Genomic DNA, 15,338 nt, shown 5'->3' on the forward strand with positions numbered 1-15,338 from the left:
CACACACCATAATGCCTTTTACACGTTATGCCACACACCGTAATGCTTATTACACATTTTGCTACACACCATAATGCCTATTACACATCAAGCCACACACCGTAATGCCTATTACAAGTTATGCCACACACCGTAATGCCCATTACATATTATGCTACACACCGTAATACCTATTACACGTTATGCCACACATTATGCTGTACACTATAATGTCCATTACATATTATGCCACATATAGTTATGCCCCTGACACAATTTTATGTCCCACACACAATAATATCCCTTACAAATTATGCCCCACAGTAAGGCTTCTAATTACTTGTAACTTACCCGCTCGTTGCCAAGGGTTTCCTGATCTGGGTTCCATGCTCATTGCCAGGGGTTTTCTGCTCATTCCCAGGGGTCTCATGCTCATTGCCAAGGGTTTCCTGATCTAGGTTTCATGCTCATTGCCAGAGGTTTCCTGTTCATTGCCAGGGGTCGCATGCTCATTGCCAGGGGTTTTCTGCTCATTGCCATGGAGTTCATGCTCATTGCCACAGGGTTTACATGCACCTGCTGCCCGCCGGTCCAGCCACAAGTCACCTGAGTGTGTATGTATACCCTGTGCGGATGGGTGCCTGTGGGGCGACCGGCTGTGCCCTTAGGCCACAGCGCCCCAGGGGGCAGCTGGCTTGCTTGCTCCTAAAACTATTCCTGATGATAGCTACATCGTAGCGCAATTAAGAAAGCATATGAGAAGGGGGTGAGTGATCAGCCATTTGCCCATCATTGTCAGCTAAACATGGGGTGGCAAGCATAAGGGCTATACTAATTGATCATGTCCCGTGCACCCTGAGGGGTGGCAATAGGGAAAGGGCCTTGTTACAAAGAGAGTCTCGTTGGATATACAAACTGGGAACACTGGCCCCTAGGGGTCTCAATGAGAACCTTGGACTCCAGTGTTTCCTTTAAGCAGGTCCCCGTTTAGATGTTTCTTATTACTACAGCTTTTTTGACAATAGTTAGTATATAGAGTGAGTTATAATCAAAGGACCTGAGCAGTATGGTATTCTCTTTGGACTATATGCTCCAGCTTTGTATGTATGTTTTTATCACTTGTTTGTTTTTTTCATTTATGTCCTTTTTCATTTTGTATTTTTCAACAGGTGGTTTCCATGGAAACTTGCCTGCATCACGGCGCAGCGCACGCCAGGGATTTGCAACACGTGATCGCAGCCAGCCCTACTGGATCGCAGCCAGCCCTACTAGACAGCAGAACTGGTGAGCGGGTGGTCTCTATGGTTTCCATGGCGACCAGCCAGTGACACGGCGCGTGGTGATGTCATTGGTGGGCGATGCAGAAGCGGTGCCAGACCCATGGACGGGTGCGTGGCGCCGTTAAGCAGGTGAGTATAGTCAAGCAATTATTTTCTGTTTGTGTATGTGTATAAATTTCATATGTGTGGTTCAGTTTGCCTTCTCTGGCCCTGAGGATGGGTTATATCCCCGAAACATGTTGGAACATTAAACTGACCGTTTGCATTTCTACATAAGAGTCTGCTTGAGTGCCGCCTATTCCACTACTCCAATACTGAGGAACAGCCGGTTCTCTCTAGGAGGGCACCGCAGCCAATTATACCAGCAAGGGGGAGTGCCGGGTTTGTTTCCTGTATTTATATGTATGTATATATGTGTTGTGCAAAACGACCCGGCACTCATTAATCCCTTCAACCAAAGTATGGTGCTCACGGTGCCTTCCCACAGGGTTGCAGCCCAGCAATAGAGAGAACAAAACGGGCGGCACTCGGAGTCTCAGTCTCAATAATCAAAGTGCAGTGACTTTATTGTCAGCATGGACATCAACGTTTCGGGGTCACAGCCCCGTCGTCAGGATAAGTGACATAGGTGAAATCAAGTGTATAAATACCTTATTGTGTAGGATGACTCCTCCCGTCAGTGTAGCCCACGCTGCCCGGATCCCGGCCGCGTCGCCCGGTCCCTCCGGAAGTGACGCAGCGCCGGTCCGCCCAGCAAGACGCGCTGACACTGTGAATAGGGTTGTCATGGTTACTAACAACATACACGAAGAGGAAGTTTTCTGTTACTTCCAGAAACATTTCGTAACAACAAATTTGTGAATGATGTACATTAAAGTGTTCACGTGCCTGTAAATCAAAAATACTGTGCAAAAAATATGTGAACTTTAAAACCACACAAACAAGACAAAAAACGTAATTATCACAAGAATGTTACAATTAATATACTTTATAGCAAATTTTGTTCCTCTATTTCTTTCTGAACACTTCCATATAAAGTAAATGTTAGTGCAAATAACCTAATATATGAGGTCAATGTGGTGCTACATATAGAACTCATTCCGTACGTATTTATAACTACGGGTAATGTGCAGGAAAAGTGCTATTAAGGCAGTGTTAGAGTCAGGGCTGGACTCTTCACAGGAAGCATCGAAGATTCAGGGACTCGTTAAGACCTTTAGGATGAACAGTGTTTAATCTATTGATCCATCTGGATTCCAGTTGCAGCAATTTCTTAGATCTGTCCCCCCCTCGTAGAGACTTGGGAACATGATCAATAATTTTATATCTTAACGTGGCCATGCTGTGTTTGGCTTTTGCAAAATGCCTGGCCACGGGTTGCTCACTGTCCCCTTTCTTGATGGCTTCCCGTATGGCATATCTGTGCTGTGCCATACGTTTCTTAAAGGCACAGTCTGTTTTGCCCACATACGCTAATCCGCAAGGACAGGTAAGAAGATATATCACAAATTTTGAATCACAAGATAGCGGATACAGGATTGTATATATTTTACCAGTATGCGGGTGTCTGAAGTTGTCACCTTGAGTAAGATAGCTGCATGTAGTGCAGCCACTACAACGATAGCACCCTTGCTTCTTACTAAGGAAATGTGATCTTGGTTTCTCAAATTCAGAGATGTCAGTCTTCACCACATAATCTCTGATACTCTTGTTCCTAGTGTGACTTACTAATAATTTAGAGTTGTGGACCTCACCCAGATCTTTGTCTGAAGCCACTATCGGCCACAATTGTTTTGCTCTTTTAGACAGGTATGTACTACTCGAATTAAATTGCGTGACCCACGGAAATCTACCATCCAAGGTTTTTTTATCCCTGGGTGTAAGTAATTGTTCCCGTGTTAGACTGAGGGCTCTATCTTTGGCTTTCTTAAGATCTCCAATTCGATATCCCCTGTCTAGGAATTTTTTTGTCATTGTAATCAACTCTTGATCCCTAACCACAGGGTCATTGTTGATGCGACAGACCCGGAGGAATTGGGAATATGGGAGACTAGAGATAGTAGCTCTTGGATGAAAACTGTCATGTTTGAGAAGGTTGTTTCTATCTGTTGACTTAACATAAAGAGAAGTATTAATTAATCCTGCCTGGATGGAAATTTTTACATCTAGGAAATTGATGGTACTTGTATCAATAGTAGCTGTGAACTTTACTGGGCTATCAGAGTGATTGTGTGTTTCTATTAAATTCTCCAATCGTGCCTGTGTGCCGGTCCACAGAATCAGTACATCATCTATGTACCTGAGATATAAGCCTAAATGGCAAGCTATGCTGTTGTCCTGTAAAAATAAATCCTTCTCTACTTCCCACATGTATGTGTTCGCAAATGATGGGGCCACCGCAGACCCCATCGCACAACCTGTGCGTTGTATGTAGTACTTCCTGTCGTAAAGAAAAAAATTGTGCGTGAGTGTAAACTGTAAAAGCTCCAAAAAGAATTCAATTTGCGGACCCTTGTATAACGGGTTGTTAGTAATGAGACGTCTAACCGCTGCTAATCCCGCTGTATGCGGGATGCATGTATATAGACTGGTTACGTCTATGGAAGCCAGTACGGTATGAGAAGGTAGTATGCCCAGTGTCCCTAGTTGACGAAGCTACCCCAGGTCACAAACAACATGTGGATGAAGCCCCTTTAGGGGTACATACCAGGGCTATCGCCGCCGGAAGAGGAGTGCGTTCACGAGGAAAGGGGGACAAACGAGGAGGAAAGCGAGGTCCCAAGGCAAATTCCAAGCCGCCGAAGAGGGGACGCAATTAATATTTAATCTTTCTTCAAAGGACTTGTCACCACTGGAGAACACAGTCCTTAGCAAAGGATTAGGTTTTGTACCTACGAATTCACTCGATCCAATGCAATGGAAAATAGAGACATTTAAATTAACACGCGCCCTTAAATTAAAGGAACATTTCCACAAATCAACACCTAGCCATGGGTTGTCTCTGACATCTGACATCCCGGCTCAGGTGAGTAAACTGAGTAGGTCTTCGTTTGAACCCAATACGCTGAATTCGTCAATAAGGACGTTTAATAGGATGATGGAATCACTTGATAAAGAACCATGTGTTAAACCTTATCCCAATATGTCCAGAAAGGAATTTGTGACCCTTAAAAATCTCGGTAAAAGAAGGGATATCATTATCAGGAATGCAGATAAAGGGGGAGGTATTGTGGTTTTCGACCTAGCCAAATACAAAGCAGAATGTGAGAGGTTGTTATCTGATCATAATACATAGGGTTGTTTGAAATCCGACCCGACCATTGCTTTTAAACAAGAGCTGGATACATTGCTAACAAGGGCAGTAACTGAGGGTATTATCTCTGTCTCTTTATCTAAAATGTTGTGTAGAGAATTTCCTGTTGTACCCATCTTTTACAGCATTCCCAAGTTACACAAAGACGCACGTGACCCCCCAGGTAGGCCCATTATTTCGGCCCGGGGATCACTGTGTGAGCCTTTGGCTGTTTACTGCGACACATTTCTGCAACCATGTATCCAACACACCAGCACTCATTTGAAAGACACCTCAACCCTTCTCAGTAAATTAGGGACACTGGGCATACTACCCTCTCATACCGTACTGGCTTCCATAGACGTAACCAGTCTATATACATGCATCCCGCATACAGCGGGATTAGCAGCGGTTAGACGTCTCATTACTAACAACCCGTTATACAAGGGTCCGCAAATTGAATTCTTTTTGGAGCTTTTACAGTTTACACTCACGCACAATTTTTTTCTTTACGACAGGAAGTACTACATACAACGCACAGGTTGTGCGATGGGGTCTGCGGTGGCCCCATCATTTGCGAACACATACATGTGGGAAGTAGAGAAGGATTTATTTTTACAGGACAACAGCATAGCTTGCCATTTAGGCTTATATCTCAGGTACATAGATGATGTACTGATTCTGTGGACCGGCACACAGGCACGATTGGAGAATTTAATAGAAACACACAATCACTCTGATAGCCCAGTAAAGTTCACAGCTACTATTGATACAAGTACCATCAATTTCCTAGATGTAAAAATTTCCATCCAGGCAGGATTAATTAATACTTCTCTTTATGTTAAGTCAACAGATAGAAACAACCTTCTCAAACATGACAGTTTTCATCCAAGAGCTACTATCTCTAGTCTCCCATATTCCCAATTCCTCCGGGTCTTTCGCATCAACAATGACCCAGTGGTTAGGGATCAAGAGTTGATTACAATGACAAAAAAATTCCTAGACAGGGGATATCGAATTGGAGATCTTAAGAAAGCCAAAGATAGAGCCCTCAGTCTAACACGGGAACAATTACTTACACCCAGGGATAAAAAAAACCTTGGATGGTAGATTTCCGTGGGTCACGCAATTTAATTCGAGTAGTACATACCTGTCTAAAAGAGCAAAACAATTGTGGCCGATAGTGGCTTCAGACAAAGATCTGGGTGAGGTCCACAACTCTAAACTATTAGTAAGTCACACTAGGAACAAGAGTATCAGAGATTATGTGGTGAAGACTGACATCTCTGAATTTGAGAAACCAAGATCACATTTCCTTAGTAAGAAGCAAGGGTGCTATCGTTGTAGTGGCTGCACTACATGCAGCTATCTTACTCAAGGTGACAACTTCAGACACCCGCATACTGGTAAAATATATACAATCCTGTATCCGCTATCTTGTGATTCAAAATTTGTGATATATCTTCTTACCTGTCCTTGCGGATTAGCGTATGTGGGCAAAACAGACTGTGCCTTTAAGACACGTATGGCACAGCACAGATATGCCATACGGGAAGCCATCAAGAAAGGGGACAGTGAGCAACCCGTGGCCAGGCATTTTGCAAAAGCCAAACACAGCATGGCCACGTTAAGATATAAAATTATTGATCATGTTCCCAAGTCTCTACGAGGGGGGGACAGATCTAAGAAATTGCTGCAACTGGAATCCCGATGGATCAATAGATTAAACACTGTTCATCCTAAAGGTCTTAACGAGTCCCTGAATCTTCGATGCTTCCTGTGAAGAGTCCAGCCCTGACTCTAACACTGCCTTAATAGCACTTTTCCTGCACATTACCCGTAGTTATAAATACGTACGGAATGAGTTCTATATGTAGCACCACATTGACCTCATATATTAGGTTATTTGCACTAACATTTACTTTATATGGAAGTGTTCAGAAAGAAATAGAGGAACAAAATTTGCTATAAAGTATATTAATTGTAACATTCTTGTGATAATTAAGTTTTTTGTCTTGTTTGTGTGGTTTTAAAGTTCACATATTTTTTGCACAGTATTTTTGATTTACAGGCACGTGAACACTTTAATGTACATCATTCACAAATTTGTTGTTACGAAATGTTTCTGGAAGTAACAGAAAACTTCCTCTTCGTGTATGTTGTTAGTAACCATGACAACCCTATTCACAGTGTCTTGCTGGGCGGACCGGCGCTGCGTCACTTCCGGAGGGATCGGGCGACGCGGCCGGGATCCGGGCAGTGTGGGCTACACTGACGGGAGGAGTCATCCTACACAATAAGGTATTTATACACTTGATTTCACCTATGTCACTTATCCTGACGACGGGGCTGTGACCCCGAAACGTTGATGTCCATGCTGACAATAAAGTCACTGCACTTTGATTATTGAGACTGAGACTCCGAGTGCCGCCTGTTTTGTTCTCTCTATGTATGTATATATATATATATATATATATATACATATATATACATATATATATATATATATAATTATTCTCCACAATGTTCAGTATTGCGCAACAGGACCTGCTGTTATCCAGAGTTAATTTCCAATTGAGTGCAGCTTCAAATCCGCTCCACGCCACTGGAGCATTAGTAAAGACTGTTAAAGAATGCAGAGCGCACTCATGAATGTATAAAAAGTAACAACTTTACTTGTAACAACTGTTTACATACATTGAAGTTAAAATTAATCAGCAATGGTATTTCACCGCGACTTAGCCACTCAGATGTTCAAATCCACGGCTCGTCTCACCACTGGCTCTGTTCCCGGAGGACAACGTCACAGCGTCCACGTCAATCAGCCATGTCCAACGCATTTCGTACTACAGGTACTTCGTCAGGGGGTGTGGTTTACCCACTATGTGTTAACCTTATACACCCATTCTGGGTGTCGCTCTCAATCTCTCAATTAGAGTACAATTAACCATAAAATGAACATTTTACATATCTCATAAGTTTAACAACATTTCATAATCATAAAAATCGAAATAGAAAGGTTAGATCAAACCGTAGCCATGTTTTACCAAGTCCAATAGTTTATAGTAATTTATACAACAAAAAACCTTTTAGCACCAATGTTATTCGCTCTATTTAATTAACTCAGCTGAACCGCATAATACCTGGCCATGATTCCGATCTACCCTGTACATCTATTATAAAAACAGCAATACCAAGTCATTTAATTAATTAAGCAAGTTAAAAAGGGGAAATGCAGCGCATTAAAAAAAGAAAAATCAATATGTAATTCCACTTCATTATGCCGTAACCTCCCAGCAACCCGCCGTGCATATACATCTCGAGTCCGCCAGCTGGGATATAGCCACTGCCACGAGCGTACTCTGTGATACATGCCTACGGGATTAGCCATCCAGGAACGTCACAATGTCACAGCCCTCATTCAGACCATGTGGAGCGAACGTATTTAATGTGTATATCCAGAATGTTTCTCGCTTAGAGAGCAAGTTTAGAATATCACCTTTCCTTTCATCAAGTTGTACCATCTCAATCACCTCAAAAGAAAAACCATGACGTTTTGAATCACAGCAACCAGCAAAATGTCGTGGTACACTGTGATTTTCCACCCTATGGGTGATATTTCGTACATGCTCTAAAATTCTAAATTTCAAAATTCGCTTGGTTTTACCAACATAACGCTTACCACATTTACACTGGTAAAGGTAAATGACATATGTACTAAGGCAACTCAATTTCCCCTTAATTTTCCATGATTTGTCATTATTAGAATTAAAAAATTGTTTGTGATCTTTATTAACATATTGACAGACCTTACATTTTGTACATGCATAGAAACCCTCAATTCCATCTGACCGTGACACACTATCTCTTTTTAAATTGCTAGGAGCAAGTTTGTTTTTCAAGGAACGTGATTTTCTAAAAACCACCTGTGGATGCCTGGGGATCACTTTCTGTAATACTGGGTCTAAACATAAAATGTCCCAATGTTTTTGTAAGATCTTTTTAATGGCATTACCCTTAGTGTTATGCCTGGTAACAAATTGGACAGAAAATCTACTCTTTTCCTGTTCTTTTTGTTTATATACCACCAATTCAGATCTAGTTCTTTCCTTAGCTTTATTCTAAGACTCCTCAATCACACGTTCAGGATATTTCTTATTAATAAAGCGTTGCTTATATATGTCAGCCTGTTCTTCAAACTTAGATAATTCCGAGCAATTACGTCTGAGTCTAATAAATTGCGAATAGGGTATATTATCTACCCATTTTTTACAATGACAACTTTGGTAGTGCACATAACTATTGCGATCTGTTTGCTTGATATGTGTATACGTATTAACCCTTCCTCCCTCCATCCAATCCGTATTATCCAGTACCAAATCTAGAAATTCAATCTTGTTTTTTTGGAAATTCAAAGTGACCTTTAAATTAAACGTATTCTTATTTAAATAGACCATGAATTCATCAAACATCAATTCACTGCCAGACCATACGATGAGAATATCATCTATAAACCTCTTATATAGACAAATATTTGATGAAAATGGGTTATTGTTTTCAATTACTTGTTCCTCCCACTTACCCAAATAAAGGTTAGCCAGACTGGGCGTGTATGGCGTCCCCATCGCCACCCCGCACTCCTGATTAAAAAATGATTCCTGAGATCTAAAATAATTGTTTTCCAGGATATACTTTATACAATCTAAGATAAAGGATTTCCTATTCACATTGATACTTTCGTCTGTATCTAAGAATGATTTCACCGCTTTAAGCCCCCCCCCCACATGGGGTATACTTGTATACAGCACCTCTACATCAATTATAACCCACGAAAATGTGGTATTCCATTCAAAGTTTTCCAACTCATTCAAAATTAATGTTGAGTCTTTTGTATATGATCTTAATGAGGTAACATATTCCTTAATATGTGTATTCACAAACTCATAAATATGTGAGCTTGCAAAGCCAATCCCCGAAACAATGGGGCAGCCCAGTGGTTTCTATAACCTTTTGTGTACTTTAGGTAGGCTATAAAAAATAGAAATCCTAGGTTGTGGGATAAACAAGAAAGTATATTCCTCCTGGGTTATACTGGAATCATTGATCCCCTTTACCAGCAACACTCTAATTTCTTCAACTATCCTATCTGTAGGGTCTCCCTCCAGTTTTTTATAAGTTACACTGTCATTGTATACATTTATATATACACATGGAAATGGCACGGTAAGAAATTCTGCAAAGGTGTCACGATCCTGTCTGCACTTCTTATGTTCCGTGTCTTACCTCAGCATATATTGTAACCTGCATCTGCTTCAGCTCAGCATACAGACTGCAATCTGTGTTGCTTTCTCTTGATTAGCCACCTGAGTAGGAATTCCTCTGTGCTGTGAGTAATTATCAGTATCCTGTGTGCAGCATTTGATTCTCCGCTGTGCTCAGCTTTCTGGTGTTTGGGCCTAAAAGCCTGGGTCCTGTGTTTATTTTAAGAAGTTTAAGCTTCAGTGTTTTTTCCAGCCTGTTAGGCCTTTCTCCACATCAGAGCCTAACCTGGAGTACTGACCATCAGCTATCCAATCCTGGGCCAGCCTAAGACTCCCTGAATCACCTGACTCTATTTACCAATTACCAAGGACCAAGAGGTATACTGTAAGTAGAGAGACCTGAGTTTCAGAAGCTGCCAGTTCTTTGAGTCAGACAGCTCAGTGTGAGCTTAGTAGCTGAGCTCCCTAGTAGTGACATTTATTACCTTAGTACCTGCAAGTCTCTGTTTGGCTGCTCTCTAGCCCGGTTCACAGTGTGTTACCAGTTATACCAGTACCCAGCCCGGTTCACATTGCATTACCAGTTATACCGGTAACCAGCCCGGTTCACATTGCGTTACCAGTTATACTGGTATCCAGCCCGGTTCACAGTATACTAGCAGTTATACCGGTATCCAGCCCAGTTCACAGTGTGTTACCAGCTATACCAGTACCCAGCCCAGTTCACAGTGCTCACTGGTAACCAGCCCCATCCATAGTGCTCCGGTAACCAGCACGGTACATGCACGCCGGTAACCAGCACGGTTTATTGTGCTACTGTCACCAGTCCGGTCCAGTTTATCCTCAGCTGATAGCCATTCTGGACCAGCAGCATATCACCAGCATAATCCCATTCATCATTGATCCAGTTCGTTCTCACCAGTACATTCACCATCCTGTTATCAACACCAAGTCCCTGGTGTTCCAGTGGTCAGGATATGACTCCCTCTGCCGAGGCCCGAGTTCAACTGATTCCCACAGACCAGCCAAATACACACATAGTTCTCCAGTTACCCGCACAGACTTTACATATACGCCGGGTTCACAAAACTAACAGTCGTGACAAAAGATTATCCCCTCCTCTCTGATTACCCCACCTGCTGCTGCAGTGGAAGAAGCCAATAGGACCCGGAGGGAAAGAATTGCTGGGACATTGCCTGCTGAGAGCGGGAGACATCTGGGACCCCAGACAAAGTTTTTAAATAGAGGAGACACTGTGGGGGGGTGGGGGGGGGGTGAGCAGACCATCTTACAGATTGCAGCTGAACTGTTTATTTTGTCAACTCAGAGTACATTCAATAGAAATCTATGATTCATGACGTGTTATGCCAGTCTTTGCAAGCCTTGAAAAAAAGCAAGTATTACAGTTTTCGTAAATGAGTTTTAACTAATATTGTATACAGTTCAATTTATATAGCCCTGTCGCATCATTTTGTTCATATTCTTCTAGGAATAATAATATTGCATTGTTAAATGGTTTGTACATTGTATGCTGATCAGTACCACTGATCCAGGTAATCCTTGGACATTCCTTTGGAAGAATACAGTTCCAGTGAAATAAAACTGTTCGTTGTTTTTATTGTACAATATATTGTTAAATAACAACTGTCGATTTAATGCAATTGTAACAACCTTGTTCCATCAACTTTTTGTACATTTCTTAAAAAGAGATCATTCTTTAATAAATAATCTCTATGTTGAGAAGATCCTTTGAACAACTGTTTTTGTGGACTCAACCTCCTTACAGTACCTCTCTGAAGAAGATCTGAAGAACCTGCACTCCAACTTACCCAGTTGCCACACATTTACAGTAGATCATGCAGACTACTACATATGTGACATTCGCCTTGTTTTCCCCAGACCCATCACTCCCCCACTTCCCACTTTCCACTGTGCTTTACTTTTTTCAGACTCGCGCTCTCCTTATTTTCTCCAGCATTTCTCTCTTTGATGTAGTGTGAAGAGGTAGTATAGTGATGTTTTACGGTGTAGTGTGGTTTATAGAGGGATCAGTAATGTAGTGAGCATATAGAAGGGTCAGTAATGTAGTGTAAGGTATAGATGGGTCAGCAATGTAGTGTAGAATATAGAGGGGTCAGAGACCTAATGTAAGAGAGTTCAGTAGTGTAGGGTGTAGAGGGGTCAGTAATGTAATGGCAGGTACAGTATAGAGAGGTCAGTGATGTAGTGTAATGTATAGAGTGGTCAGTAAAAGCACTAATCTCAACTACAGGAAAAACTGCAACCGTACTACATACTCGCTGACCAGCTAGAAGATCAACCTCGCTGAAGCTAGTAACTATGCGGAAGAAGCCTATACATTCCAGAGCAGTTGGAAAGACAGAGCCACCGGTCTTACCAGAAAGAAAGAATAGCCATCTAGCGGGATGCTGCTAGCTAAGGGTTCAACCACGGAGAACATACCACGGCAGAACAGATCATGTTAAGGTTATATCATGAATATGGATTTAAAGTGCAGACTATCAGATTTAATTCAAGCATATTCATATCCAATTTGGAGGAAGGATTTAGGAATTACAGCTGTTTAAGATGTACAGTAATCCCCTCTTTTTCAAAGGGCCAAAAGTAATTGAACAATTGTCTCTAAAGCTGTTTCGTGGACAGGTGAGGGCTATTCCTACATTATTTCTTTATCACTTATCAGTTAAGCAGGCAAAAGGTCTAGAGTTGATTCCAAGTGTGGAATTCACATTTAGAAGCCGTTGCTGTAAACCCACAACATGCATTCAAAAAAACTCTCAATGCAAGTGAAACAGGCCATACTCAGGCTGTGAAAAAAAAAATAGTGGAAACCTTAGAAGTAGTCAAATCAACAGTTTGGTACATTCTGAGAAAACAACAGAACATACTGGTGAGCTTGGCAACTCAAAAAGGCCAGGACATCCATGGAAGACAACAGTGGTGGATAATCACAGGATCTTTTCCATGGTAAAGAGAAACCCTCTCACAACATCAAGCCAAGTGAAGAACACTCTCCAGGTCTACCATAAAGAGGAGACTTCAACACAGCAAATACAAAAAGTTTGCCGCAAGAATGATGGTAAGAAAAAAGTATGGAGAAGGCTGGGAATGGATCATGGTTCATAGCATACCACATCATCTGTAAAACATGGAGGAGGTAGGGTGATGGCATGATCTCAAGCATGTATTTCACTTGCTGAAGACAATACTAAAGGCAGAAAGATCCAACAACAATGGAAGACATCTGCAGTAAAGGCCTGGCAAAGCATAACAAAGGAGCAAACCCAGCAGTTGGTGCTGTCCACGGGTGTCTATGGTTTCCATATTTCAGGTAGCCATTGCCTGCAAAGGATTTTCAACAAAGTATTACAAATTAACATTTTACTCATGAATATGTTCATTTATCCAATTACATTTGAGCTCCTGAAAATAGGGGACTGTGTATAAAAATGGCTGCAATTCCAAAATGTTTCATACAATATTTTTCTTCAACCTCTTGAATTTAAGCTGAAAGTCTGCACTTCAATTGTATCTCCATTGTTTAATTTAAAACTCCATTTTGGTGGTATAAAAAATTAGGAAAACTTCTCAGTGTCCAAATATTTGTAGACCTAACTGTACTCCAATAAATTTGTTTAGACTTTTCCCTTATTGTTTGGACTTTTCCCATATATAATTTACTCAGTGCCACATCCTTATTCACACTTATCTGCCAATCTTTTATGAGGGCCTTTTTTTTTTAAGGGTGGGCTGCAGAGAGTTAGGAAAGCACAGTCAGATACTCTTGTGTTTGCCTAATTAAATATATTTAAACAGTTTATATCAGAGGTCCCCAATCGCGGTCCTCAAGGCACCCTGACTGTCCAGGTTTAAAATATATCCATGCTTGGCCACAGGTGACGTAATTAGTACTTCTTTTAATTTGATTTAACCATCTGTGCTGAGCCATGGATATACTAAAAACCTGGACTGTTAGGGTGCCTAGGGTGCCTTGAGGTCCACATTTGGGAACGTCTGTTTTACCAGGATTGCTGTGTCTCATCTCTGGAGACCTGAAAGTAAACAGATTTTGATTTAAGCTAATATATATGGCAACTTTTTCAGTGTCTGGGAGATCCCAGAGGAAAATGTCCCGGTGGGATTGCTGAGTTGTGGTATTATGAAGCTGAGGAGTAGGGCCACTATTATATAGTGTCATTTCCCATATATTGCAGCTTTAGATCTCCAGATTGCCCACGTCACTGGGGAGGAGTGCGGGGTCCATGAGACTGGTTCAATCTCCTGGGAGTCTTGGAGAGCTTTGAAAAATTCATGAGTAGGCAAGTATGATGTATTACGCAGTGATTTGTGTCATGGCCCAGTGCCTCATGAGGCCCCTGATACCATTGTATGCTATGTTATTGACCCCTACCTATACTTATTCACTGCTAAACAGATGGAATAAGAGATGGAATAAACTGTATTCTATTTAACCCTTTATCATTTTGGCCCACTTCAGTTTGCTAGCTAAGACATTCTCCAGCCTATAGATGTCACAGTTCTATTGCTTTTTATGACGATAGTAGGGACTGTTTAGAATCATGGCCAGCAAACACAATGTAAGCATTGCACTAAGTACTTCATCAGATTTGCACAGAGAGAACTTTAACGTAAATATTTTTTTAATATTTTTTCAATCTTACTCCTGTCACTCTAGATAACAGAAAAAGTATACCAATCAATGTAGTCATTAATGCATAGCATGTATTTGTACCATAAATAGGAGTGAATAATAAAAGAAGGTGACAAGCATGTGAAAATAACGTCTTGAACATTCTAAACTCATCTTGATGAGACATTAGGAGGCTTCAATAACAGGAAGTCACATGCCTTTGTCATTATCAGCTGTTGGGAAAGAGACAGATGCATCCAGATCAATATCAGTGTCCAATATCAAAGACTTATTGTCATAGAGTTGAATATTCACGCTAGAAAGAAACGTTCTTCTCATCTCTCTATCACAACATGGGAGCTGCACAACAAGGATTTTCTTCAAAGATTCTGTCTTTTGTGTCTTTTGCCTCAAAAATATTAACCAACAATAATGTTGATATGTACTGTGTGTGGGAATTTATTTATCTTTATTATGCTGCTGGTTCTTTTAAGCATGTGCTGTGCCAACCACATTTCACAAACTGCTCCTGAAAATCTTTAGTTAATGTTCTGAAATGTGGAAAAATAAATTTTTAAATATGTCACTAATGCATCTAAGGTTATGACAGAACTTGAGTAACTGTAGGGTAGATGTACTAAGCAGTGATACAAGTGGAGAAGTGAGCCAGGGGAGAAGTTGCCCATGGCAACTAATAAACATTGACGTAACATTTATAATTTGCATACTATAAAAGTATACAGAGCAGCTGATTGGTTGCCATGGGCAACTTCTCCACTGGCTCATTTCTCCACTTTTATCACTGCTTAGTACATGTCGCCATAAAATAAGGTTAAAGAACAACTTCTTCAAAG

The 15,338-nt window shown here is 41.2% G+C and overlaps 1 long non-coding RNA gene across 1 annotated transcript; it reads left to right on the forward strand.

The window, feature by feature from the left end:
* The first annotated feature begins 1,203 nt into the window (after positions 1 to 1,203).
* On the forward strand, positions 1,204 to 14,871 carry LOC135020388 (uncharacterized). Its single transcript, XR_010217822.1, has 4 exons — positions 1,204 to 1,388; positions 12,085 to 12,299; positions 14,048 to 14,152; positions 14,596 to 14,871. It is a non-coding gene; the product is annotated as an uncharacterized LOC135020388 (long non-coding RNA).
* The last annotated feature ends 467 nt before the right edge of the window (positions 14,872 to 15,338 follow it).

Source organism: Pseudophryne corroboree, chromosome 2 (genome assembly GCF_028390025.1).
Source record: "Pseudophryne corroboree isolate aPseCor3 chromosome 2, aPseCor3.hap2, whole genome shotgun sequence".
NCBI lineage: Eukaryota > Metazoa > Chordata > Amphibia > Anura > Myobatrachidae > Pseudophryne > Pseudophryne corroboree.